General features: G+C 39.4%; 1 long non-coding RNA gene across 2 annotated transcripts in view; it reads left to right on the top strand.

Annotated features, from left to right (window-relative positions):
* The window catches only part of LOC147573425 (uncharacterized), a 783,429-nt gene that overhangs the window by 731,301 nt on the left and 25,102 nt on the right, over nt 1-27,026 (top strand). The gene's annotated exons all lie outside the window — the stretch shown is intronic.

The following is a 27,026-nucleotide window of genomic DNA, read 5'->3' on the forward strand; positions in this document are numbered from 1 at the left end:
TCAGTTTTTACCCCACCAAAACTGGCAAAGAGAGCTAGGTAGGAACAGGAAGAAAAACAGAGGCTATTATTAGGAAACACATAGCAGGAGTGATTGTGGTTCACAGAGACATGCTCCGCAGAAAAACTCAGCAGCTTTGCCACAGGTATTTACTATTGCTAATATTAGCTATTCTTCAGTCCCTCCCTTCTCCCTTCTTGTTACCTCCCTTAAAAGCCCCTTCTGCGAAAGCCTGGATCCACACCGGTAGCCATTCAAGATCTTTGTGGCAGTGCAAGTATAATAAATCAGCACCTTGGTCCCTTCCCAACTCCACCAGGGCCTGGGATCTATGCTCACAGCCAGCCCAGGCTTCTACAGCTATGTGAGTTCAGGATACCAGTGGAGGCAACCTGGACTGACCCCTACTAGCATGCTTGCACTTGTGGCTAGCCCTTCCAGAAATGCATCTGCATGCTACTGGCATGATGCCCATCATTGACTCCTACTGCAGCACTTATGCATGGGGAGGGGGGAGAATGTGCAGCCACCAATAAACACACTAATATACAGGGTTTCCCACAGATACTTGTGGGTATGGATCAAGTTTTGCCTTCTGTCACCAGTTAGAAACACCATTCCTAGCTGTAAGATAGCTTTGTTCTGGCATGCCCCTCACCCTTAGCCCTACCCCTGTCACTGACTCTTACTACAGTGTGCATACCTAGGGAAAGAGACTGTAGCCATTAGGTGAGCATGTGAATATCCAGGCTCCCCACAGCTGCTTGAAAATCCATGTCAGATCTTGCCTTTTGTCAATGGCCAGCACCATCATGCCCACCTAGAGCAAGTCCCTCCAGTTTGGGGCTATATGTCCCCCGGGTCCATCCCTGTCACTGGCCTCCAAGACAGTATGCATACCTGGGAGCACAGTGTAAAATCATAAAAGGGCACGTTGATACCTAGGCCCTCTGCAGACACCAATGAGCCTATTACTGGCCCTGGTCTCCTTCACTTCAAGTATGTCTGTGGTTACCTCTACCACTATATAGGCACCTGCAGCTGAATGTGTGCATACCACTGGCTCCAACCACCACCACTGCCTGCACTGGTCCTTAGTTACCAGTCATGGAGGATGCTGCTTAAGAGCCCAGTAGCCCATGCAGCACTGCAGACACCCTTGCAGTGCTTGCCAAGGACCACGTAGTTGTCAATATTGTAGACCTCACTGGCCTGGGCCAATGAAACATCACACCCCAGTTGGAGATGGTACTACCAAGTGCCCCAGCACTTGCCACCATACAACGCTAGACCCAGGGTCATAGCACAATCCAGTGTGCCCCATCTGAGATGAAGGGTTTCCCTAAAATTAGTACATAAAGTCTGTGTTTCTTCAAATGCATAACTATTCGAGGCTGTATGGATCATGAAGAATCAAGGAAATATGTCTGCAGCAAAAAAAGTATGAATATGAATATAAATATAAATAATATATATATATATATATATATATATATATATATATATATATATATATATATATATATATATATATAAATTAAGTAAACTCCAGGACCTAGCCAGAAATGGATATCCAGTAATTACCTGATAAAGATTTCAAAATAATTTTTCTACAGAATCTCAGATAGCTAAAATAAAACACAGAAAAGCAATTTAACAATACAAGGAAAACAATACTAAAACAAAATGAGAAGTTCTAAGATTAAAAAAACATTGAAAAAAACCAAAACAGAAAATTTGAAGCTGAAGATACAATGACTGAACTGAAGAATTCAATAGATGATTTCAGGAGCAGACTTGAAGAAGGAGAAGAGAGAATCCATAAGCTGGAAGACAGATCAATTGAAATTAGAAAATTAGAAGAACAAAAAGAAAAAAGAATGAAAGGGTATGAGGATAGCCCACAGGAGGTATGGGACACCATCAGCAAAAATAATGTCTGCATTACTGGAGTCCCAGAAGGAGAAAAGAAGGAGAAAATAGAAACCTTATTAAAATAAGTAACCACAGAAAACTTCCTAAAGATGAGGAGAGCTTTGGGCATCCAAGTTCATGAAGCTAATAGGTCACCTGAAAATTTCAATCTGAAATCTTATTCTCCATGACACAGAATAATAAAATTGTATAAAACCAAAGATGAATTGTAAAAGTAAAAGAGAAAAACAAAAACAAAAACAAAAACCAAAAAAACCTCTATAAGGGAACCTCCCTAAGGCCATCAGCAGATCTTTCAGCAGAGATCTTACAGGCCAGGAGAAAATGGGAGAATATATTCAAAGTGCTAAAAGAAACTGCCAGCCAGAACACCTTACCTAGCAAAAGTATTCCTCAGACTGAAGGCAAAGTAATAACTTTCCCTAATAAACAAAAGCTGAGCAAATTCATCACCACTAAGCCCACCTTACAAGGAAAGCTGAAAGGAGTCCTTCAAGCTGAAATAAAAAGATGCTAATTAGTAACATGAAAACATATGAAAATATACACCATACCAGTAAAAGTAAACGTAAGTCTGATAGGTAAACACATAGTTAGGGTACCCTAATGCTCTAAGATGTGTTAAGTAAACTCTAGAATAAAGGTCAAAGGATGGAAGCACTAATGAAAAAGGTTATAACTTCAACAATTTATTTTTAAACTTTTTAATGTTTATTTATATTTTAGAGAGAGACAGAGACAGAGAGTGTGTGTGAGCGACGGAATGGCAGAGAGAGAGGCAGACCAGAATCCAAAGCAGGCTCTAGGCTCCAAGCTGTCAGCACAGAGCCCGATGTGGGACTCGAACCCACAAACTGTGGAGATCATGACCTGAGCTGAAGCCAGACACTCAACCGACTAGCCACCCAGGCGCCCCATATAACTTCAACAATATAAAAAAAAAAAAATCAATGTTTATTTTTGAAAGAGAGAGAGAGAGAGAGAGTGCATGTATGTATGTGTGCCTGAGATGGCAAGGGGCAGAGAGAGACCGAGACACAGAATCTGAAGTAGGCTCCTGGCTCTGAGCTATCAACACAGACATGGGGCTGCAACTCATAAGTTGTGAGATCATGACCTGAGCCAAAGTCAGACACTTAATCAATAAGCCACCCAGGCACCCCAACAAATTTTTAATAATACACACAAAAATGTAAATGCACATTAAAAACATAATGAGGGGATAAAGAGAGGTATATGATCAAAGTTAAATTGTGATTGGTGTAAAATAGACTTTTATATCTTTACAGTGTTTTACGTAAACTTCATGGGAGCCACAAAGCAAAAATCAACTTTAGGTACACAAAAATAAAGAGAAGGGAAATTATCAATATACAAAGGAAGTTAATAGAAAAGGAAGAAAAATGCGACTACAAAATAGCCAAAAAACAATAGGAGGGCACTGATAAGTCCTTAGCTATGGATATTTACTCTCAATGTCATTGGATTTAATTTTCCACTCAAAAGACAAAGAGTGGCTGGATATATATAAAAAACAAAAACAACAATGGAAAACACAACTGTATGCCACCTACCAGAGAGACTTAGTTCAGCTCTAAGGATAGAAACAGATTTAAAGTGAGTGGATGGCAAAAAATATTCCATACAAGTGGACACCAAACAAACACACAAACAAAAGCAGGAGTAGCTACATTAATATCAGATAAAATAATCTTAAATCAAAAATGGTAACAAGAGACAAAAAATGGTTGTTATATAATAAGGTGGTCAAATCATCAAGAAGATAGAAAATAAATATATATATATGCAGCATCTTAATATATTAAGTAAATATTAACAGATCTGAAAGGAGAAACAGACACCAATAAGAATAGGGAACTTTGATGCCCCACTTTTAACAATGGACAGATTATTCAGACAGAAAAACTCAACATTGCAACGTTAGACTTGTACCATAGTTTAGACCAAAAGGACCTAACAAACATAAAGAACACTTCCTCCAACAACAGCAAAATGCATTCTCTTCATGTGCACAAAACTGTTCTCCAGGATAGAGCACATGCTAGGTCACAAAACAAGTCTCAGTAAATTTAAGAAGGTTGAAATCATACCAAGTATCTTTTCCAATCACAAGGTTATGAAAGTAGAAATCAGTAACATGAGGAAAGCAATAAAATTAAAAAATGTGTGGGGATTAAACAACATTCTCAAGAATAACCAATTAGTCAAAGAAGAAATCAAGAGAGCAAGCAAGAAATCTTCTGAAATGAAAATGGAAGCACAACATATCAAAACCTATGGGATGCTGCAAAAGCAGTTCCAATAGGCATATTTATAGCAATAAATCCTATGTTAAGAAATAAGATCTCAACCTCTTGTTGCATCTCAAGAAACTAGAAAAAACAAACAAACAAACAAACAAAAAAACACCAAAAAAAAAAAAAAAACCCTAACATAATAGCAAAGAGCAATGAAACTAAGAGCTGTTTATTTGGGTGAAAAAAAGAGAAACCTTTAGCTAGACTGAGAAAAACAGAGGACTCAAAATATAAATCAGAAAATAAAGACATTACAACTGATATCAAAGCAATACAAAAGGTTTGTGTGAGACTAATATGAGCAATTATATGCCAACAAACTGGATAACCATAGAAGAAATAAACTCTTAAGAACATCCAACCTGCCAAGATTGGATGATGAAGACATAGAACATCTGAAAAGGCAAATATTGGAGTAAGGAGATGGAGGCAGTAATCAAAAAACTCACAAAATGGAAAAGATCAAAACCAGTTAATTTCACTGGGGAATTCTGCCAAACACTTGAAGAATTAATGCCAATCCTTTTCCAACTCTCCCCAAAACTGAAGGGGCTAGGGAACACTCTCCAACTCATTTTATAAGGGAATACCCTGATGGCAAAGCCAGATAAGGATACTACAAGAAAAGAAAAACTACAGGCCAATATTCCGGATGTATATACATTAAAAAATTCTCAACAAAATATTAGCAAACTGAATCCAACAACAATTTACAAGGATCATTTACTATGATCAAGTGAGATTTATCCCTGGGATGCAAAGAAGGCTCAACATATACAAATCAAGAAATGTGAAAAAAAAAATCAAGGAATGTGATAACCATAATAGAATGAAAAATAAAAATCCTATATTCATCCCAATAAATTCATAAAAAGCTTGTGACAAAGTACAACATTCTTTTATGATGCTCAAATACATAATGAATTGGGTATAAGAGGAACATAACTAACACAATAAGGACCATACAAGTTCACAGATATCATACTTGCTCAAAGATCAAAAGCTTTCTAATATCAGGAGCTAGACAAAGAGGCCCATTCTCACCACTTCTACTCCACATAGTAATGGAAATCCTAGGCAGAGCAATCAGAGAAGACAAAAAAATAAAAGGTATCCAAATAAAAAAGGAAGAAGTAAAATCGTGTCTATTTGCAGATGGCATGATTGTATACAGAAAATCCTAAAAACGCCACAAAAACTGCTAGAACCAACCAACCAATTCAGTAAAGTTGCAGGATACAAAAATCAAAATACAGAAAACAGTTGCATTTCTATAGTATAACAAAACATCTTAAAGAAATAAAACAATCCCATTCACAATAGCATCAAAAGTAATAAAATACTTAATAAGTTAACCAAGAAGGCGAAAGTTCTGTACACTTAAAACTACAAGATTTTACATGGTCTTACATTGAGGTCAGGAAGCCATCAAAATCCTCGAGGAGAAAGCAGGCAAAAACCTCTTTGATGTTGGCCACAGCAACTTCTTACTCAACACATCTCCAGAGGCAAGGGAAACAAAAGCAAAAATGAACTATTGGGACCTCATCAAAATAAAAAGCTTCTGCAGAGCGAAGGAAACAATCAGCAAAAATAAAAGCAACCAACAGAATGGGAGAAGATATTTGCAAATGACATATCAGATAAAGGGTTAGTATCCAAAATCTACCAAGAACTTATCAAACGCAACACCCAAAAAACAAATAATCCAGTGAATAAATGGGTGAAAGACATGAAAGAATCTTTGCCAAGGAAGACATCCAGATGGCCGACTGACACATGAAAAATGCTCAACATCACTCATCATCAGGGAAATACGGATCAAAACCACAATGAGATATCACCTCACACCTATCAGAATGACTAACATTAACAACTCAGGTAACAACAGATGTTGGTGAGGATGTGGAGAAAGAGGATCTCTTTTGCATTGTTGGTGGCAATGCAAGCTGGTGCAGCCACTCTGGAAAACAGTATGGAGGTTCCTCAAAAAACTAAAAATAGAACTACCCTACGACCCAGCAATTGCACTACTAGGCATTTATCCATGGGATACAGGTGTGCTGTTTCGAAGAGACACATGCACCCCCATGTTTATAGCAGCACTATCAACAATTGCCAAAGTATGGAAAGAGCCCAAATGTCCACCGATGGATGAATGGATAAAGAAGAAGTGGCATATATATACAATGGAGTATTATTCAGCAATGAAAGTGAAATTAGTCAGAGAAAGACAAAAATCATATGACTTCACTCATCTGAGGACTTTAAGAGACAAAACAGATGAACATAAGGGAAGGGAAACAAAAATAATATAAAAACAGAGATGGGGACAAAACAGAAGAAAGAGACTCATACATATGGAGAATAAACTGAGGGTTGCTGGAGGGGTTGTGGAGGGGGGATGGTCTAAATGGGTAAGGGGCATTAAGGAATCTACTCCTGAAATCATTGTTTCACTATATGCTAACTAATTTGGATGTAAATCTTAAAAAATAAAAAATAAAAGTAAAAAATATATTTTCAATACAGCTGTAACTCAGGCCCACTAGTACCAGGAAACCAATTTTTCAGTCAATAAAACAATTGCTAGTAAATACTTTTAAAAGTTCAAAAAAAAAAAAAAACCCTACAAGATTTGGATGAAAAACATGAGGATACAAATGGGAATATAGCCTGTGTTCATGTACTAGAAAAATTAATACTGTTAAGAATGCTCATATTACCCAAATCCATCTATTGATTAAATGCAGTCCCCATCAAAATCACAACTGTATTTTTCACAGAAATAGAAAAAGCCATGCTAGAATTCCTATGGGGCCTACTTTTAAAGATCCCAAGTAGCCAAAAGCAATCCTGAGAAAGAAGAACAAAGCCAGAGGCACCACATTTCCAGATGTCAAAGTGTAATACAAAGCTGTAGTAATGTAAATAGTGTGGTACTGGCTTACAAATAAACATACAGACCTATGAAACAGGACTGAGAGTCCAGAAATAAACTCTCACATATATGGTCAGTTAATATTTGACAAAGAATCCAATAATACTCATTGGGGATACTCAAATGATCTTCTCTTCAATAAATGTTGGTGGGAAAACTATAGAGTCACATGCAGAAGAATAAAACACTAAAAAAAGAAAAAAAAAAAAAAAGAACTTGAAATGGAAGAACTGAAACCATAAAACTCCTAGAAGAAAACATAGGAAACAAACTGCTTGACAATGATTTCTTGCATGTGGGAGCAAAAGCACAGGCAACAAAAGCAAAAATAGAATCCTATCAAACAAAAGGCTGTGCACAGCAAAGGAATCAACAAGATGAAAAGACAACATAAGAAATGGGAGAAGTATTTGTAAATTCTGTATCTGATGAAAGGTTAATATCCAAAATATATAAAGAAGTCTTACAATTCAATAGCAGAAAAAGCTACAAACTCAATTAAAAAATGGGCAGAGGAGGGGCGCCTGGGTGGCGCAGTCGGTTAAGCGTCCGACTTCAGCCAGGTCACGATCTCGCGGTCCGTGAGTTCGAGCCCCGCGTCGGGCTCTGGGCTGATGGCTCAGAGCCTGGAGCCTGTTTCCGATTCTGTGTCTCCCTCTCTCTCTGCCCCTCCCCCGTTCATGCTCTGTCTCTCTCTGTCCCAAAAAAATAAATGGACGTTAAAAAAAAAATTTAAAAAAAAAAAAAAAAATGGGCAGAGGAACTAAATAGACAGTTTTCCAGAGAAAACATATACATGGTCAACAGGTATATGAAAAAGTGCTCAACATCACTCATCATCAGGAAAATGCAAATCAAAACCACAATAAAACATCACTCCACACAGGTTAAAATGGCTGTCATCAAAATGACAAGAGGTAAGTATTGGCAAGGCTGTGGAGAAAAGGGAATCCTTATGTACTGTTGGTGGGAATACAAACTGATACAGCCAGTATAGAAAACATTATGAAGTTAAAAAAATTTAAAAACTACCGTATGATCCAGCAATCCTACTTCTGGGTATTTATCAAAACAAATTGAAGTGAGGATCCTCTAGAGATATCTGCCCTCCCACATTAAGCTGCAAAAAAAAAAAAAAAAAAAACAAAAAACAAAAAAACAAAAAACAAAAAAAAACAAAAAAACCAAAACAAACCCAAAAAACAAAATAAATAAATAAATCTTGATGAATTCAAGAAGACTGAAATTCTATCAAGCATCATTTCCAACCACAATGGTGTAAACCTAGATATCATCTATGAGAAAAAAATCTGGAAAGAATACAAATACATGGAAGTGAAATAGCATGCTACTAAAGAATGGGTCAAACAAGACATCAAAGAGGAAATAAATATATGGAGACAAGTGAAAATGAAAACACACTGGCCCAGAATCTTTGGGATGCAGCAAACGTACTTTTGGAAGTTTACAGCAATACAGGCATACTTCAAGAAGCAAGAAAAATCTCACAGAAATGACCTAACTTTACATCTAAAGGGGCTACAAAAAGAAAAATAATCAAAGCCCAAAAGCTAGTAGAAGGAAGGAAATAATAAAGATTAATGCAGAAATAGTGAAATAGACTTAAAAACCTAATAGAAAAGATTAATGAAGCCAAAAGATGGTTTTTAGAAAAGATAAAATAAAAAAAATGATAAACCTTTAGTCAGACATCAAGAAAAGGAGAGAAGACTCAAAGCCTGAAAGGAGATTAACAAATAACAGCACAGAAATACAATGGATTTTAAGAGAATATCATGGAAAAATTTCATACAAAATTGGAGAACAAGAAATGGATAAATTCCTAGAAACATATATTCTTTCAAAAGTGAATCAGGAGGAAATACAAAATGTGAAGAGACCAGTTACTAGTAATGAAGTTGAATCAGTAATATTAAAAACAACAACAACAACAACAACAACAAACCCAAAGCCAACCCAAAGCAACACAACAACAACAACAACAACCAAAAACAACCTCTCAAAGTCTAGGACCAGATGGATTCACAGGTGGAACAGGTGGAAACAGTTAAAGATGACTTAATACCTATTCTTTTCAAACCATTCCAAAGAAATAGAAAAGGAAGAAAAGCTTCTAAATTCATTCTATGAGGCCAGCATTATCCTGGTACCAAAACCAGATAAAGATGCTACCAAACAAAATGAAAATTACAGGCCAATGTCCCTGATGAACATAGATGCAGAAATCCATGATGAAATATTACCAAAACAAATTCAAAATTACAGAAAAAAAATTCAATCTAGCAGGATTTATTAGAGGAATGTAAGTGATTCAACAGTTGCAAAATCAACAACATGATAGATATATCATGTTAACAAGAGAAAGGATAAAAGGCACATGGTCATCTCAGTAGATGCAGAAAAATAATTTGGATAAATACAACATCCATTCATGATCAAAATTCTCAACAAAGTGGGCTTAGAAGGAATATATCTCAACAAAATAAATGCCATCTATGAAAAACCCACAGCTAACAACAAACTCAATGGTGAAAAATTGAGAGCTTTTCCTCTAAGGTCAAGAATAAGCCAAGCATTTCCACTCTGACCATTTTTATTCAATATAGTCCTGCAAGTTCTAGCCACAGCAATCAGACAAAAGAAATAAAAAGCATCCACACTGGTAAGGAAGAAGTTAAAGTATCATTATTTGCAGATGACATGATATTCTACATAGAAAACCCTAAAGACTCCACCAAAACCTATCAAAACTGATAAATGAATTCAGTGGGGTTGCACGATACAAAATTAATATACAAAAAATCCACTGCATTTCTATACACTAATATCAAAGTAAGAGAAATTAAGAAGAAAATTCCTTTTAGAATTAATCCCATTTATAATTGCACCAAAAACAATAAGATACCTTAGGATAAACCTAACTAAAGACGTGAAAGACCTGTACTATGAAAACTATAAAACCATTGATGAAAGAAATTAAAAGTGACACAAAGAAACAGAAGAAACATTCCATGTTCATGGATCAAAAGAACAAATATTGCTAAATGTCTATACTATCCAAAGCAAGCTATCAAAATACCAACAGCATTTTTCATAGAGCTAGAACAAACAATCCTAAAATTTATATGGAACCGCAAAAGACCCCAAATAGCCAAAGCAATCTTGGAAAAGCAAGGCAAAGCAAAGCAAAGCTGGAAGCATCACAGTTCTAGACTTCAAGTTATATTAGAAAGCTGTAGTAATCAAAAGAGTATGGTACTGGCACAAAAACAGACACATAGATGAATAGAACAGAATAGAAAACCCAGAAATGTGATGCCTCCTGCTTTGGTTTTCTTTTTCAAGATTGCTTTGGCTATTCAGGGTCTTTTCTGGTTCCATACAAGTTTTAGGATTATTTGTTCTAGCTCTGTGGAGAATGCTGGTGTTGTTTTGATAGGGATTGCATTGAATATGTAGATTGCTTCGGGTAGTACTGACACTTTAACAATATAGAGGGTATTATGCTAAGCGAAATTGGCCAGTCACAGAAAGACAAATATCATATGACTTCACTCATATGAGGACTTTAAGATACAAAACAGATGAACCTACAGGAAGGGAAACAAAAATAGTATGAAAACAGGGAGGGGGACAAAACATAAGAGACTCTTAAATATGGAGAACAAACAGAGGGTTATTGGAGGGGTTGTGGGAGGGGGATGGGCTAAATGGGTAAGGGGAATTAAGGAATCTACTCCTGAAATCATTGTTCCACTATATGCTAATTTGAGTGTAAATTTAAAAAAAAAGAAAAAAAAAAAAGAAAAGAAAACCCAGAAATTAACCCACAATTATGTGGTCAATTAATCTTTGACAATGTAGAAAGGAATATCCAATGTGGAAAAGAGGGTCTCTCCAACAAATAGTGTTGGTAACACTGGACAGTACATGCAAATAAGAAGAAACTGGACCACTTTCTTACACCATATGCAAAAATGAATTAAAAAATGAATTAAAGACCTAAATGTGAGACCTGAAACCATAAAAATCCTAGAAGAGAACGCAGCCAGTAACTTCTTTGACATAGGCCAAAGCGACCTATTTGTAGATTGGTCTCCTGAGGCAAAGTACAGCAAAGGAAACAACAAAACTAAAAGGCAACCTACTGATTGGGACAAAGTATTTGCAAGTGACTTATCTGATAAAGGGTTAGTATCCACAGTATATAAAGAACACCCAAAACATGAATAATCCAGTTAAAAAATTTGAAGACATCAATAGACAATTTTCCAAAAAAGACACACAGATGGTTGACACATGAAAAGATTCTCAGCATCACTTATCAGGGAAATGCAAATCAAAACTATAATGTGGTATCATTTTAACACCTATCAGAATGACAAAAATAACACAAGAAACATCAGGTGTTGGCAAAGAAGTAGAGGAAGGGGAACCCTCGTGCATTGTTGATGGGAATCCCAACTGGTGCAACTACTCTAAAAAACAGCATGGAGTTTCCTCAAAAAGTTAAAAATAGAACTCACTATGATCCACCCATTGTACTACCAGGTATTTACCCAAAGAATACAAAAATGCTCATTCAAAGGGATACATGCATCCTGATGTTTATAGCAGCATTGTTTACAATAGCCAAGATATGGAAGCAGCCCAAGTGTCCCTTAATTGATGGATAAAGATGTGGTACATATACACATAACTTAGCCATAAAATAGGTTACTTAGCCATAAAATAAAGAATGAAATCTTGACATTTGCAATGACATGGATGAAATTAGAGAGTATTATGCTAAGGAAAGTAAGAAAGAAAAAGAGAAATACCATATGATTTCACTCATATGTGGAATTTAAGAAACAAATGAGTAAAGGGACAAAAAAAAAGAGGCAAACCAAGAAACAGAGTCTTAACTACAGAGAACAAACTGATATTTACCAGAGGGGAAGAGAGCGGGGGGGGGGGGGGGGCAGGGATGGGTAAATTGGTGGAAGAGATTAAAGAGTACACTTTTGATTAGAACTGGGTTATATATGGAAGTTTTGAATTACTATATTGTACCCCTGAAAAGAATATAACACTGTATGCTAACTGGAATTTAAATAAAAACTTTTAAAAAACAAACAATCCCTTTTATATAATTATACCCAAAATAATAAAATACCTAAGAATAAATGTAACCAAGGAGGTAGAAGACCTGTCTTCTGGAAACCATAAAACAGTGATGAAAGACATTAAAGATGACAGAAATGGAAAGATAATCAATGCTTATGGGTCAGAAGAATATTGTTAAAATGTCCATAGTACCCAAAGCATTCTAGAGACTCAATGCAATCCCTATCAAAATACCAACATTTTTTACAAAACTAGAACAAGCGATCCTAAAATTTGTATGGAACTACAAAAGACCACCAAATGCCAAAAGAATCTTGATAAAGAAGAACAAAGCTAGAAGTATCACAATTCCAGATTAAAAGATATATTACAAAGCTATATCAGTCAAACAGTATGGTATTGGTACAAAAATGGACACAGAGCAATAGGACAGAATAGATGACCTGGAAATAAACCCATGCTTATGTGGTCAATTAATCTATGACAAAGGAGGCAAGAATATACAATGGGGAAAAGACACACTCTTTAAAAAATGATGTTGGCAAAACTAGACAGCCATGTGCAAAAGAATGAATCTGGACCACTTTCTTACGTGGCACAGAAAAATAAACTCAAAATGTGTTAAAGATCTAAATGTGAGACATTAAAACATAAAACTAGAAGAAAACATAGGCAGTAATATCTTTGACATTGACCTTAGCAACATTTTTCTAGATATGTCTCCTGAAGCAAAGGAAACAAAAGCAAAAATATTGAGACTATACTGCGATAAACTTTTGCACAAGGAAGGAAACTATCAACAAAACAAGGAGCAGAATGAGAATACATAAATAGACATTTTTCCAAAGAATACATACAGATGGCAAACAGACACCTGAAAAGATGCTCAACATCACTCATCATTAGGGAAATGCAAATCCAAACCACAATGACTTATCACCTTACACCTCTCAGAATTGCTAGACTCAAACAACAACAACAACAACAACAACAACAACAACAACAACAACAAGAAATAAACATTGGCAAGATGTAGAGTAAAAGGAACTCTCCTGCACTGTTGGTGGGAATGTAAATTGGTGTAGCTCCTGTGGAAAACAGTATGGAGGTTCCTCAAAAAATTAAAAATAAAGTGCCATATAAGCCAGTAGTTCCACTACCGGGTCACCCAGAGAAAGTGAAAATACTAACTTAAAAAGATATTTACACTTCTATATTCATTGCAGCATTATTTACATTGGCCAAGATATGGAAACAAGTCAAATGTCCAGTGATAGATAAAGGGATAAAGAAGATACACACACACACACACACACACACACACACACACAATGGAATATTGCTCATCTGTAAAAAAAAAAAAAAAAAAAAAAAAAAAAAAGAATGGCATCTTGCTCTTTGTAACAACACAGATGGACCTAGAGGATATTATGCTCAGTGAAATAAATCAGAAAGAAAGACTATATCATTTCATATATATACATATGAAACACACACATATGTGAAACACACACACATATGTGAAACATATATATGAAACATATATATATGAAACATATATATATGTGTGTGTGTGTGTGTGTTTTAGTACATACACTAAAACAAATGAACAAATAATAGACTTTTAAATACAGAGAACAAACTGATGTTTGCCAGAGGGGAAGTGAGTGTAAGGATAGGTGAAATACATAAAGGGGATTAAGGGGTACAAACTTACAGTTGTAAAATAAATAGGTTATGCAGTTGGAAGATACAGCATAGAGAACATAGTAATATTCTAATAATGATGTTTGGTGACAGATGGTGACTACACTTATCAAAGCACTGAGTAATGCACACAACTGTTGATAAAAAAATAAAAACAGAACTACCATATAAACCATCAATCCCACTTCTGGGTATATATCCAAACAAATTGAAATCAGAATCTTCCAGAGATATCTACACTCCCATGTTGGTTGCAGCATTATTCACAATATCTAAGATATGGAAACAACCTAAGTATCCATCAACAGATGAATAAATAAGATAGATACAAATGGAATAGTAATATATCTTTAGAGAAATTGACTTAGGGAAAAAATCTTATAAGAAACATTTAAGAAAGAGATAACACTAATCTCACAAAATTTCTTTTAGAAAACAGAAAATTGGGTAACACTTCTGACCTGTTTAAGGTCAATATTACTCTGATAATCAAAATGTAACAACCATATTATTAGTAAATAAATTCATAGTCCAAATGCAAAAGTCCTTAAAAGTGTGTTAGGAAAATTAATCCAGAAATACAAAAAAGGGGTAATGCATCATTGGGATTTATTCCAAAATGCAAAATTGATTGATTTGGGCATGCTAACCTAGTGTAATTTACCACATTAACAAAATAAAACAGAAAAAAAATATGTAATTACTTTAATAGATGCAGGAAAAAAGCATTTGACAAAATTCAGTCTCATGGTATTATACAGGGGGGAAAAGCTCTCAGGAATCTAGGAATAGAAGGAAAGTTTTTCACGCTAATAAAGGACATTCATGAAAAAAAAATACAGACAACATTTCGCTTTAGGTTAAGTATTAAATATGTTCTACCTGAGACGGAGAATACAAGGATGTCTACTCTTACCATTTCTATTCAACATTGTACTACACATTTTAGCCAATACATTCAAGTAGAAGGCATGAGATTAGGAAGAGATAACTGTATTCACAGATGACATGATTGTTTACATGGGATTAATGCACCTAATAAAACCTACTAAAATTATTGTCAATTTGCATGGCATACAAATCAACTTACAGAAATAATTCTATTTCTATAGACTAGATTAGTAGTCAATCTCCAAAATGGTCCCCAGTGATCCTTGCCTCCCACTATTTATTCCCCCCCAGACACTGAATCAGGGCTGCATTAAATGACCAATAGAATAAGTCAAAAGTAACAAGGCATTACATAAAAGGCATTTCAGCTTTTCCTTAGGTCTTTTGGATGTGTGGTGGAAGCCAGTGACCCTGATATAAAGATATTCAAGCAACCCCATGGGGAGGCTCATAGAGTGAATATGATCAACACCAAATTGTCAACCCCGTGAGAGCTAATTTGTGATGGGATCATCTAGTCACAGGTCAAACCTTCAGATGGTTGCAGTTTTGTTTGATATTTCACTGCAGCCTTAGGAGACCTGGAATTTGCCATCTAATTGGCTCCAAACAGAGAAGGAACAATAGAGAAGGAATATAAAATACTGTTATATTAAGCCACTGAATTGTTGAGTGGTTTATTATACAGCAGTTGATAACTAATATAGTGATTGGGAAATGAACTTTAAAGTACTATCATCTACAACGACATTAACAAACATCAACAAAATATTTGAGGATAGTTTTTTTTTTTTTTAAATATAAGCCAGGCTTCTACACGGCAAACTATAAAACCCTGTCCTGATGAAAATTAAAAAGACATAAACAAAAGGTTTACCATGTTCAGGGATTGGAAAATTCAATACTGTTAAGATCTAATTCCTCCTCAAATTGTTCTACAGATTCATTGTGTTTCTAATTAAAATCCCAGCAGGTCCATTTGTGCTAATAGATACGTGCATTCTAAAATGTATGTGCAAATTCAAAGGACCTAGAATAGTCAAAACCTATCTTAATAAAAACGATAGAAGACTTACAGTGCCTGATTTTGAAAAGCTTCAGCAAATGAAAATTTTGTGCAGCTGTATTGTGAGGACAAATAATTCAATTAGAACAAAAATCAGAGTCCATAAATAAACTCACATCTATAGGTATCAAGGCAATTCAGTGGGGAAAGTAAAGTCCTTAAGAAATAGTGTTGGATCAACTGGACAGGTAGATTAAAAAATCAGGAAAGACCTCAATCCTTACCCATATCATTCACAAAAGTTAATTTTAAATGGATCATATAGCTCAGCATAAAAGCTAAAACTAGACAACTCCTATAAAAATATGAAAGAATATCTTCATGCCAATAACATAGATGAAAATTTCTTAGATGAGACTCCAATAGCACTAATAATAAAATACAAAAAAATAGACTTTAACATCTTCTGCTCTTGAAGAAAATCACCTTCAGAAAAGCGGCAGACTGGAAAAAAAAAATTTTCAAAGGACTTTTATCTAGAATCTGCAAAGAACTCATACAGTTCAATAATAAAACAAATAATCCAAGAAGAAAATGGAGAAATCACTGGCAAAAGAAGAGATATACTCAGCCAACAAGTTTGTAAGAAGCGGCATCACACAGTCCTCAGAGAAGGGAAATCAAATCACAGGAGACACCACTTTACAGACAGACATCAGCACAGCTAAATTTTAAAAGACAGACAATATTAAGGGTTAGTAAGGATGTGGAACATGCTGGAATGCTCTTACATTGCTTTTGGAAATGTAAAACGGTTCAACTATGTTGAGAAACAATTTGATAGATTCTTATAAAGCTAAAAATACATCTACCCTGCAACTCAGAAATCCCACTCTTGGGTGTTTATCCAAGTAAATGAGTACCTATCTCCAGAAAAATTCCTGTGCAGGAATGTTCTTCATAGCTTTATTCTTAATAGCCAAAACTGTTATCACCCTCAAAGTCCATCTACAGGTGAACAGGTAAACAGACAGTGATGTAATCTTATAATTGAATACTGCTAGGCAATAAAATGGAACCAACTTCTTTTTTTTTTTTTAATAGTTTATTTATTTATTTTGAGAAAGAGAGAAGGAGAGAGCACGAGCAGTAGAGGGACAGAGCGAGGATCCCAAGCAGGCTCCATGCTGTCAGCGTGGAGCCCGACACAGGGCCCTGTGCCACAGAATCCAAGATCATGACCTGAGCTGAAATTAAGAGTCAGACGCTTCCACTTGTTGGGATGAGCACTGGGTGTTGTATGGAAACCAGTTTGACAATAAATTATATTTAAAAAAAATAAAAATAAACTGAAATTTGCCACATGAGAAAAAAACAAGACGCTTCACCGACTGAGCCACCCAGGCACCCCAGAACCAACTTCTACACACAACAGCAGAGACAAATCTTAAAAGCATTCTTTGGGGTGAAATAAGCCAAACCTAAAAGGATACATACTAGTGACTTTTATTTATATGAAGCTCTAAAACAAGCAAAACTAAACCTGTGACGACAGAGTTCAGAACAGTGATTGCCCATGGAAGGAAAGGAGGTGGGGTGGGGTGTGTATTGGCTGAAAAGAGAAGGAAGAAACATTTTGGGGTGATGGAAATGTTTTATATTTTAACTGGCTTGGTAGGAGCGCGGGTACTACGTTTATCAAAACTCAGCTGCACACTTAAAATCTGAGAATCCTGTTGCGTATAAATGATAATTAGAAAAGCTAAAAACCAAAAGCCATGTTTATCCCTCTGGGGTCAGACTGGCTAAGAGATAAGATGGGTCAGGTTCTCCAAGCCAGGAGTCTTGGTTCGATATCCCAAGCTCATATCCTCCCCCCGCCCCCCGCAACCACTGCCCGTCTGTGGTCTCCTGAGAAGCTCTCACCTTGGGAAGGGGTCACCTTTGGCTTTGTACCCGTGTCTTCTCCGCCCTTTCTCTAACTGGAGGGCTCCAGCAGCCTATCCCACTGACATGTAGTGAGTGCCTTTCTCTACTTCTGACTTTACACCCGGTTCTTTGATAAAAGCCTCCCTGCTGGAACAATTTCCTTCCTTATGCCCATGAGCGCTCGGAAAATTTGAGGCTGATTTCTCTCAGGGGAACAATCTCCACTTAAAGTCAAAGCCACCAAGGGGCTCCTCTAATCTCAAAAGCATTTGTAGAGCTAAAAGCTGTGTTTTTATTCCCAGGTAACTTTCCCACAATCACTAAGCCTGCCTCAACATCCTTTTACAATGAGTACAGTCAAACAGGCACCATTTTCCTTAAATATTTCTGTACCTGTTAAGTGGTCTGGCGTCTTAGTAACAGGATGGCTTTGTCGTCCTGAGGTCGTTGCTTTCCAACACAGAGATGGGATCCGCCCCGCTGTGGATATGAGGACTCTATATTTTGATCATAGACCGCTAAGGCAGTCACTTGCCTTCCCAGCCACTCCGTGAGCGTTTCCTCCTTCACAAACAATCACTAATGATATTTTCTCTCTCGACTGACACCTGCCTTATTAAGAACCTGCTCCACTAAGCAGCCTCACCTGAGCAGGGCCCATGGCCTCCAGCCTGCCTGGGGGCGATCTGAACCCAAGAGAGTGATCATTCAGAGAAGCAGTTCAGAAAATCAGAATTGAGACTCTGGGACTTCTGAATGGTTGTGTCCCTGAGGGGTACGTTATGATCCATATATATTTTCAGTCACCTGATTTGATTGTATTTTTGGATTTTGCTAGTTTTTGTATAATAGAATACAAGGAGCTGTCTTGCTTCAGGCACATGTGGTTTGCATTTTGGAGAGCTCTCTCCTACAGGCAGATGCATTCACACACAGGCTGGGCGAGTGGGGAACTCAGAAAACAAAATTGTGAGAAGGTCCACTGGCATCCCCCTTGTCAGCTCTGCAGAACAGTGTAGAGGGCAGGGATTCGCAGCTGCCTGCATTTGACGCAAGAGTTGTGAGGACAGGAAATGCCACCTGGAGTTTGCATGGGAAGAACAGTGAGCAGGGGGAGTTGAAAGATGTCTTGTTATAATTAGAGAAACAGTGGAGCAGACGTGTCCCCCAGACATTCTGCTACCAGGAAACCCAGAGACATTCTGGGAACCTGATTTCCTTGAACTTTCCCCAGGCTGGCAGCTCCAGGGGGTCCAGCCTGTGGCCACGGGAAGACATTAACTGTGTAGCTCAGGCATAAAGAACACAGATTGCTATTTCTGCCCCCACAGTCAAGTTCCAAATGCTCAGCTGGTCTGTAGTTCTTGTGCTCAGTGTCATTGACCAGCATGTGCACAGACCTGTCCTCAACATGTGGCTTTGGTGGTTCTTGCCTGCTGGCCACAGGCCTCACTGCCGTGGCCGGTTGTAACCAGAGAGGGGAAAAGAATAGGGGAACAGATTTTCCATCTACAGAATTGCAGCGTGAAGTCATTGTGGCCAGCCATTGGGCAATACAGAACAATATCAAAAGTAAAGTGCAGGTGTAGAGGTTAGACGGTGTGCATCTGAATCCCAGCTCTGCTTCTTGCTAGCTGTGAGAAACATTGTTGACCTCTCTGAGTCAACTAGTTCTTGCCCTGCGAATTGGAGAAAGTATATCTTGGTGGTTGGGAGAATCCAAGTAGATAATGGATATAATAAAGTACTCGATGAGGTTTTGGGGTGATGGTGGGGGGTCTGGAGCTGACAACCAAGAAAGTGTTCTTGAAGTCATCATTAGTGCAAAAAGATGATTTTATTAAAGCACAGGACAGGTCCTATGGGCAGAAAAAGCTGCACTAGGGTTGTAAAGAGTGGCTTCTTATATAGTATGGACTTGGGGGAGGTAAAGTCAAAGGGAGGCCTCCAGAGGGACTTTGATATGCTAAAGAAGACTCCTATGACACGTGAGGCCTTGCTATTGTCAAGCTAAGGTTGTTTCCCTCTAGTAAGGCATTAACCTTAGGACTGTAGGGGGTTCCTGGAGAAATGGTATACTCTGTATTTGCCTCAAGTATTTGCCAATGAGCTACAGGTTATGAGGAAACTTAATTTTACCTGCCATTTCCGTCTTGCCTTTGTTCCCCATATCACTGTGGAGGGGTGATGTTAGGGCTCCAGGAAACTGAGTCTATAGGTTTCTGGAGAGTTGGCTATTGATAAGATTGACTTTTTCTTGGGGCGCCTGGGTGGCTCAGTTGGTTAAGCGTCCGACTTCGGCTCAGGTCATGATCTCGTGGTTCTTGAGTTTGAGCCCCGCGTCGGGCTCTGTGCTGACAGCTCAGAGCCTGGAGCCTGCTTCGGATTCTGTGTCTCCCTCTCATTCTGCCCTTCCCCCACTCACACTCTGTCTCTCTCTCTCTCAAAAACAAATATTAAAAAAAAAGATTGGCTTTTTCTTGTAATTTACTAAGATATTTGTAAACTGATGGAGACCTATGTCCTGTATGACTGTGATCTCTATCAGCCGTCTGTTTTCTTTCCTTTCCTTTGTCCTTGGGCAGCCAGGAGAGCCTGAGGAATATCACATATATCCAACCTGGAGGAGTGGAGGGTTGTGGTAGCTTGCACTCTGTCCTCAGCTTGCCCCACGCTCCCTCATCATACTCAGCTCTGGGCTTGGCACAGAGTAGCCATGAATAAGTGGTACTTTTAGTTTAACAAATATAATTTTGAGTCATTACACCCAAGTTTGAGGACCAGCTTTTATTTAATAGCTATGCTACCTTGGGCTACTAATACAGAATCTTTCAAACTTCATTTCCTCACTTGCATGACAAAAAGAGTAATGCCCACCTCATGAAATTGCCAGCCCTTTGAGAAGCCTTCCCTGATCCCCTGCCTGGTATAGGACTGCTTCCCAGACTTTGGTGTGCTCTCCTTAAAGCACAGATTCTGATTCAGTATGTCCTTGATGGGGCACGAGAGCCTGCACTTTGAGCAGCAAGGATATAAAGTTAACATTCCTTTCTGGGGGGTGGGTGGGGGATGTGTGTGTGTTTGCCCGTCCTGTGTACCTGCGCATACCTATAAGACAGGCATCACATCTGACTCTCTTCTTCTCGTTCCCCACAAATGGATCCACCTTGTCCAGAACTGGAAACAACTTTCACAGGCAGAAGGTTCTAGCTGCTTCCCTCCTTCCACCTCGAGAGGCTTTGAATCAAGTCACCTGCTGTGACCTGGGAGAGAGAGGCCCAGCTGCATTTGCTGGGAAACCCCACTTTCTACCTTGGATCTCCTCCACTTCCATTCATTCTCCTTGCCTGCAGACTGAGCTTTCTCTTCACCCGCCCCCCCCTCCCCCAGCCCATATTGGCCTCCAGAATTTCATCCTGGTCTTTGTGCCCTGGAGCGGGTGTCCATCCATCCGGGTGCCTGCAACACTCCATTAATGCACCCACAGCCGGCCTCCTGGACAGAGAGTAGTCACCCGCCTGACTGCTCAGGAATGACCCTTGTGCCTGCCTTCCTGCATCAGACCTTTGAGCTAGCATGTGGCTTAGCCCTCAGTGCCCCGCAAGAAGCGGGTCTCACCCCTCCATCGGACAGCTCTCACACCTGTGGGGCCCAGCTCCCTTCCCCACACCACTTTCAGACCCCAAGACTCCCCCTCCAAGTGACCCCTCCTACAACTCAGGGTGTGCAGTTACAAACCAGTCACCAGGTTGTCCACAGAATGACTGGAATGGGGGAAGAACTGACTCTTTCTAAGGAAGAGAGGAAGAACAAAAAGAAGAGTTCTGAAACTCACAGAGGTGCTGGAAGGATCTAGGGGTAGATGTGGCAGAGAGAACTGGAAAAGTCCGAGGAAGCTTTCAAACCCAGGCCTGTCAAGGCCCCCCGGGCTCTGACTGCCCCACCACACACTCACATCCTCACACACATCCATCCACCATGGGCACACTGGGCACACGCTCGGCCCCCAGCGCCCGGCACAGGTCAGTCGGCTTCACAGCCCCCTCAGGCCCTGGGGAGCTCCACAGAGCTCCTGTTGGTTTCTATTGTATTCAGGCTTCTTCCTTGCAATCCAGTCCTTCTTGCCTGTATGTTTCTGTCTCTCTCTCCATCCCCCTGTCCCCATGTTATTCCCCTGGGTCCCAGCTCGCCCCTGTCCCCTGTGCCTGTCTCTCCCATCCCCTGTTCCCTCCTCTGTGCCTTCCTCTTCACTCCCTTCACTTTCTAGACTTTCTTCCTCAGGCTCACTCTGTCTCGTTCTGACTTTCCCCTCTGTCTCCAGGGTGCGGGCATACTTCCCAGCTGCCCCTACCCAAACCAGCCTGGAGAGTGAGTGCGGGGAATGGGCCGCTCCTTCCCTCTTTCGGAGCCTGACCATCTGGCCCGACGCCCTGGAGCCGGCCTGCCGAGCTGACCCAGCAGCCTCTGCTTTTTTGGCAGGAGAGGCACCCGAGGCCCTGCCGAGCAGCACCCCTCTGCCTCACCCAGTAGGCGGAAAGCGAGGGTGAGACGGAGCCCATGGGTGACATCGACAGCTGAGAGGGAGAGACGCAGGCTCTTTTCAGGTATGGCTTTCCGAACCTCACTGTAAGCACAAGCCCCACCTTTGCTGCTGTCTCTCCTGACACAGAACGGCTTGCTTCACCCTCACGGCCTGCACCCAGGGCTTCTCTGGAAGGGGCCCTGTTTCTGCTGTCTTCCCTCTTTCCGAATAATTTACAACGACTGTGTGTTGTCTGTGTAATAAGAAACCGTGTTATGATACCAGTTAAGTGAGTGGGTTGAGCATAGTCCTCCTGGGACCCACCTTTCATGCTAGTTCCTGATCTGGCCAACTCAGAAACAAGAGAACACAGCACCCGGCGGGCGGATGAAGGCTGTCACCCTGAGGAAAGCCGCACTATACAGAAACAGGCTGTGCCTCTCTTTTGGGCTTAGAGGTTTGTGACCAACATATTAGAAATATGTTAAAGCAAGATTAACTACTAAATGGGTGATCGTCACCTGCCCAGCAATCACGTGGCTACTCTGCTTCTTCCCAGGAAGCTTCTCCATCAGGTATGGGAGAGCCTGTGCCCAGTAGAACACCTGTGCCCAGTAAAACACCAAAATCCTGTGGGCTTTGCAGGTGACATCAAGCATATCAAGGCTGTCCTGCACACGAGGAGCCTTACCTTTGTTTCTCTCATGAGTCAGTTGAGAGGGGGGCAGTGTCTATGGCATTCCCTCCCACTTTCTCTTCCATCGTCCTTCACAGCATCACAAAAACAGAATGCCCAAGTCCCATTCCATTCTCATGCCTTAGCTGTCTCTTCCATTATCCCACAATTAGCACAGCGATGGGCGATTGGGGCGAGTGGAGTGATATTGCTGTGAGTGACCTATTATTATCTGCAGATTACATTTTACAAGGAAATTAAACGAATTCTGTCAGAGCCCCAGGGCCGGGGAGGAAAGAAAATGCCTCATTGTTCAGTTCTGCAAGCTGGAGAGACTGCGCCGGGCGATAAAGAGACCTGTGTTTGTGCAAACAAGGCGTGGGCTTCCAGTTTGAAAGATGCATTTGTTACACCAAAGCTCGAAATAGGAAATATGTGTGGGCAGGCACAATGGAGATGAAAGGGGAGAAAACTAATTATTACTACCACTGCGTATGTGTGTTGGGGTATTTATATAATGTGTTAAACTTCCTTTGCTGGGAAAATGGCTGTCATGTCAGCACGAATGAAACTTTACCCTAAAAGGGGGTATTCTAAGGCCTCAGCGCTGCCAGCTCAGTGGGATTGTGTTTTTGAAATTATCTTCTGCACCTTCCTCTCCTTTTCTTGTGTCTGGTAATGAGTAGCATCTTCGGAGTATCATCTTCTCTTTCTTGTTCATTTTATTCTCTCAATAAGTGTGCCTTTTATTTGTCTTTGTCAGGCAGAGGGCAGGTATCGGTATTACATAAAGAAGGAGTGGGAAAATAACACTGTCTGAAGTCACAGTGGTTTGGGCAAACAAAATACAACAGAGAAATCTGTAAAAGTCAGAGACTCACAGAGCCTGGCACATAGATGGCACAATCTACTCTAAACCAAGTGCCCCACACTCTGGAGAAACAGATGGAGATGGAGGGACCTGATCCTCTGGGGAAAGGATCTGAGTCTTGACCAGGGATCATGGGTTTTTTTCTTTTCTTTTCTTTTTCTTTCATTTTTTTAATGTTAATTTTGAGAGAGAGTGAGCTCACGTGAGTGGGGGAGGGGCAGAGAAAGAGAGACAGAATCTGAAACAAACTCCAGGCTGGAAGCTGTCAGCACAAAGCCCAATGCAAGGCTCAAACTCGGGAACGGCGAGATCATGACCTGAGCTGAAGTGAGACACCTAATCTACTGAGCCACCCAAGCGCCCCAATGATCATGTTTTCTTAATTGTGAAAAGAGATGCACACATCCAAAGCAGCCCCATGAAAGGTCTCTTCAGGTTCTGATATTCACCCTCGGTTAGTACCTTGACACATTCATCTGGTCCAACTTTGTGATGCAATTTGCCATTAATGAGGCATTGTGTTGGGTGTTGGAGAGGATTTCTATTTAAATTTGTGGACAATGCATAGAACCAGTTGTCTAAATCCTAAACAAAACTTTTCTACCAAGCATCCAATAAAAACCCTTCCCCCTGCCATTGTGAGGGCCATGTTCTCAAGAGTATGAAGTCTATTAACATCTCTCCATGCCTGTGATCTTGTGTCTGAAATAGGAGCAGACTGACTGTGTTTGGAAACTCAACTTTAAGTCATAAGCAAGAGGGTTTAGTAGCTCTGGAACAAGCCTGCAGCTGAGCCGTGAGAATTGTGTGGTGGGGGGTCCTCTACATATGTTTGAATAATGACAGTAAAAACCAGGTTCATGAGCTTATCTTTTTAGTCAAGGGGTGCCACAGACACAATGAATAATTTGTTGTGTGTGTGTGTTTTTTTTTTCCTTTTGGATTTTCTGGTACATACTGAATCATGAACAGTATAACAAATGGGGATCGTAAAGAGAAGAAAATCCTTTTCTATACACTGTAGAAATGATGGTGCTCATGTGTACTTCAGCCATGAGGGGACTGAGTCTTCATAGGAAATTGCTGAAATGTTGCACTAAACGCTCAAGGAAGAATGTAGTCCCTTTTCACATTTGCGTGTATCACAGTCTCCAGTGGAAATTGTGAAGTATTAACATGTCCACCCATCCCTCCTATCCACCCAGTCTGATTCAGGGGGTTGGGCTGGGCCCAGAGAATCAGTGTGCTTAACAAACAACCAGGTGACCTTAACACCTGTTCTTAGGCCAAGCTGAGGGAAACACTGGCGCTGGACTAAATACTCAGATTCTGACCCTGTTAAGTAGTTGCTTAACTGTATTAAAGTTCCTGAAACACTTAACGCATTTCCCATTGAAATCCAATGGCAGACAATGGCCATGAAGATTGAAAGGTATAAAGCACCTGTGTCAAACTTGATTTATATTGTGTGCTTCATAATAATTACTTTTATCACCTCCACTTCAGTGAGAAGGGTGGAGGTTCTGGGGTATAGATAATGCTCATTGACCGTTTGGAAACTCTCATACTCTGTAACAGCAGAAATGCATGGGGTTCTGAGTCTCCCCTCAAAATGTTAAAAAACCAAGACATGGACCTGGAATGGAGCTTCTAACTCAGTAAAGCTGAAGACGAGGATCAGGACACACTGACAGAGGATGGTGAGAAAACTCTTCAAAAGCAAGAAATTCTAGCAGCCTTTTACGAGATTTTGGGTGGCCTATTGTGCCCATTTAAAGAGGCTAAAGGAGGGTAACCACAAGTTTTGTGGAGGCTGCGAAGACTCTAGATGACTACACATGCAGACCATCATGAACTCCAGAAAGATCTTACTTGTGAACCAGCCCTGATACATGCCTTTTTTCCCCGGTATTAGTCATGCTTAATTATTAGTTAACTTTCCTAGAATACTTCTAGAAACGTCTATATATGTTAAGTTTGAGTCAATAATTTGTTCCCAAATGAGTGCTAATGAAAAAAATACTATGAGTTGACATTCATCTTTGCAACTAGCACATTCCAGAATAAAAACTTGCAGTTTTGATATGTGAAGAAACTAAGAGATGAAAATTATATTTATGGTTTTATAGCATATATTATATTGATGGTTTTAAGATTCTTTCATTGGTCCAACCCCTTCAAATCACTTTATAATTAATTTGCCCAGCTTGGCATTAAAGTTGTTGATGTTATAAATATGTCTTTTCTTTTTTTTTTTTTTTTTTTTTTTTAATTTTTTTTTCAACGTTTATTTATTTTTGGGACAGAGAGAGACAGAGCATGAACGGGCGAGGGGCAGAGAGAGAGGGAGACACAGAATCGGAAACAGGCTCCAGGCTCTGAGCCATCAGCCCAGAGCCCGACGCGGGGCTCGAACTCACGAACCGCGAGATCGTGACCTGGCTGAAGTCGGACGCTTAACCGACTGCGCCACCCAGGCGCCCCATAAATATGTCTTTTCATTAACTTCACTGTCTCCAAAATTTCACAACATGCTTTTCAGCTGCTTCTAGCTATCCATTTGGGATAGGCATACCATTTACAATGAGATATTTCTTTACATTCTGGAACAGAATGGCAAATTTCATGTAATATAAATTTCCACGGAAGAATAAAAGGCTTAATACTTTATTTCATTTTAAAATAGACATTGGAATAGGTAAAGAACCTGGAGTCTCCCAGGTGATAAGAGACATTTCATAATACAAGGCCCCAAATGTAGGCCAGTCTGATTCATCTCTGGACTCTCGATCCATTCTTTCATTTTTTAAGGCTTTATTTAGACATAATTTACATACTATGTAGTTCACCCATTTAAAGTGCACAATTCAATAAGTTTTAGTACAGAACTGCGCACCATTAGTACAGTCTAATTTTAGAACATAGTTATCACCTTCCTAAAGAAACCCCATGGCCATTAGCAGTCTCTCCCCATTATCTCTCCAAGCCTACGACAACCATTCATCTATTTTCTGTCTCCATGGGTTCACCATTGTGGACATTTTGTATAAACGGAACCATACAATGGGTGGGCTATCTGAGTTTACTCTTAGCATAATGT

This window comes from Puma concolor, chromosome E2 (assembly GCF_028749965.1).
Source record: "Puma concolor isolate L17-30 chromosome E2, mPumCon1.1.hap2, whole genome shotgun sequence".
NCBI lineage: Eukaryota > Metazoa > Chordata > Mammalia > Carnivora > Felidae > Puma > Puma concolor.